This window comes from Chinchilla lanigera, unplaced genomic scaffold, assembly GCF_000276665.1.
Source record: "Chinchilla lanigera isolate Chin_1 unplaced genomic scaffold, ChiLan1.0 scaffold00019, whole genome shotgun sequence".
NCBI lineage: Eukaryota > Metazoa > Chordata > Mammalia > Rodentia > Chinchillidae > Chinchilla > Chinchilla lanigera.
Genome location: NW_004955420.1, coordinates 559,762 through 563,076, shown reverse-complemented (window position 1 = coordinate 563,076; position 3,315 = coordinate 559,762).

Below are 3,315 nucleotides of genomic sequence, written 5' to 3'. Positions count from 1 at the left end.
GTTCTTCCTATCCAAGAGCAAGGAATGTTTTTCCATTACACTGAGATTTCATTTCACCCCAGTAAGAATGGTTATCATTAAGAAATCAAGAAATAGCTGCCCTCTGTGCGCCCAGCGCAGACAGGAGATCCTCACTCAGAAGATCTGTGAACTGCTCTCACCAGGGTTTGTGTGTGGGCCCTTCCTGTACATGCCCAGTGCCAAGTGAGGTACTGGAGTGGGCACTCTATGAGCTGCTGGCACCACAGCTCAAGTCTGGGCTTTACTTGTGCCCTGACCGCCTAGAGGTCACAGACATAGGTGGTCCATGATCACTGCCAGTGCAACCCGAGTCTAGCTCCCGTGCATGTCCTGAACTGCCTGGAGACACAAAATTAGGTGGTCCACAAACTTTTGACCCTGAAGTTCATGTCTGGGTTTTGCCTGTACGTTGAACTGCCTGGGGACACAGGACCACTGATCTGGGATTGCACCACCAGTGCAACCTGATTCTGAGTCATACACATGCCCTGAACTGCAAGGGGATGCTTAATCAGATAGTTCGCCATGAACTGACATCATGGTCCACATCTGAGACCTAGGAGAACTAGATACACTTCACCACATGCCAGAAAAACCCAGACTAAGCAGTGCATCTCAGCAGACACTGAAAGACAAGCCTGACCACCAGGAAAACTAGAGACACTAGCGGCCTTTGGTGAGCTTACAGGGAAGAGGGAGACTGAGATTTCTGCATCCAGTATCAAATATGACGAGACAAAGGACTAAAACACAAACTCAGAACTCCACCCCACTCAGAACAAGTCCAGGAGACATTGACATAGGAGAACTTGGTAAACACACTCCTGACATTGCTGAAATGATTGCAATGGAAGTAAAGAAACAACTTTATCAGGCCATAGAAGAGATCAGAAATAATCTCTCAGGCAAAAAATGAAATGCCAATAACAATGAAAGAACTGCTCAGCACATCTAAAGAAGAAACATATAAAAAAAATAGAACATAGACAATGGACAGAAACAATAAATGAAAAATATAGAAATGAATTAGAATGCATGAACCAGATCCAAAAAGACATCCAGGAAATCAAAGCTTCCATTGAAAGCTTCCAAAACCACTTGAATGAAGTCAAAGATAGAATTTCAGATTTTGAAGGCAGCATGGCAGCTAGAGATCATGAAAGAAAGGATCTCTTAAAAATCAACAAGGAACCAGGAAAAATCAACTCAACAGCTGCAAGAGGCAAAGAGGAATAATGTACAACTGATAGGAGTCAATGAAACAGCAGGAGGCAATACAAATGACATAAAAAGAATATTTATAGAAATAATAGCAGAAAATTTCCCAAGCAGGGAAACAGAACCTGACATACAGTTACATGAGGCATTTAGAACTCCAACTAACCATAATCAAAATAAAACCTAAGCCACACATATAATAGTCAAGATGCCAGCTCTCCAGCAAAAGAACAGAATATCAAAAGCTGCTAGAAAAAGAAACAGATTACCTATAAAGGAAAGCCCATCACAATAATGGCAGAATTCTCAACACAAACCATCCAATCAAGGAGAGCTTGGAGAGAAGTATTACAGGTCCTGAGACAAAACAGCTTCCAACCAAGTATGATGTACCCTGCCAAACTATCCTTCAAATTCAATGGAGAAATAAAATATTTCCACAACAAAGAACTACTGAAGAACTTCATGAGTGCCAAACCATCATTGCAAAGAGTACTAAAAGATATTCTAGACAGAGAAAAAAAATGACCATAATTTCAAGAACAATAGAATGGAACCCTCAAGCACAGCAAGCAATTAAACGGGTGGGAAAAGTAGGAAACCAACAGCAAGTAAATTACATGGCAATGATAAGCCAACACATATAGGTTACAACCATAAATGTAAATGGCCTCAATTCACCAGTCAAAAGAAACAGACTGGCAGAGTGGATTAAACAAACAAAATCCAATGATATGCTGTATACAGGAAACACATTTTACTCAAAAGGAAATCCACAGACTGAAAGTCAAAGGATGGAAAACAATCCTCCATGCAACAGGAACCCAGAAAAAAGCAGGTGTCTGCAAATTACGTTTGCAGACAATGTAAACTTCAAACCGACAAAAATCAAAGAGATAAAAAAGGTCACTACATCCTTGTTAGGAGAAAACTGCAAGAGGATGAGAAAACAATCATAAACATCTATGCACCCAATCTTGGAGCACCAAACTATATAATACAAATCCTAACAGACATAAACACCCATATAACAAATAACACTGTTGTAATAGGGGATCTCAACACTCCTTTGACACAAAGAGATGTCAACTGGACAAAATATCAGCAAAGAAATAACAGATCTGAACCAAAACTGTGAACAAATGGACTTAGTAGACACGAGTGTTCCACCCCACAACATCAGAATACACATTTTTCTCAGCTGTGCATGGGACTTTCTCTAAAATAGACCACATTCTAGCCCATAGGGCATACCTACCTAAGTGCAAAAGAATTAAAATTGTCCCATGCTTATTATCTGACCACCTCATAGGCACCTGGAAGGAGGGCCCCCGGCACCCGGGAAGACACAGGGTGGGGAGCGCTGGCCCTCGGGACGGCCCCAGCCTAGCAGGAGCCTGAGAGGAGGGGCTCCGGCGCACAGGAAGCCACGCAGCAGGGAGCGCCGGTCTTCGGGCCAGCTCCCTGCCTTGTAGGTGCCTGGAAGGAGGGCTCCCGGCGCCCAGGAAGATGCGGGGTGGGGAGCGCTGGCCCTGGGGCCAGCCCCCAGCCTAGCAGGCACCTGGGAGGAGGGGCTCCAGTACAAGGGAAGCCACGCGGCAGCGAGCGCTGTTGTGCACCGGCCCTGAGGCCGGCTGCCGCCACTCAATTGAGAACTACCATGACACAGAGAAACAATGACACAATTGGCACACCATGCACCAGCTGCAAATGCCCACCCATGGACATGCGTGAATCATTCAAACATGGAGAAGATACCCTGGGAATTCATGCCATACAACGGGTCACTCTTGCTCCTGGCACTGAGAACCAGAAAGGTCCAGAGTCCACGGAGGAGCAGCTGCTGAACAAGGACTCAGACAACATGAGAATACAGACTAAGCCTGAGGAGTCAGAGGTCCTGTGGACTGAGGTCATGAGAGCCGTTTGGAAGCTGTAAACCAGGAGGACCTTGCACAATACCTGCGGAGACTCCCTGGAAGCCATTCTTCCCCTGACAGTACAGGCTGTGGTGGAGCTCAGGAGAAGTCTGCAGCAAGATTCCTGCTGCCTGTGCTGACAGCTCGGGAGAGGACA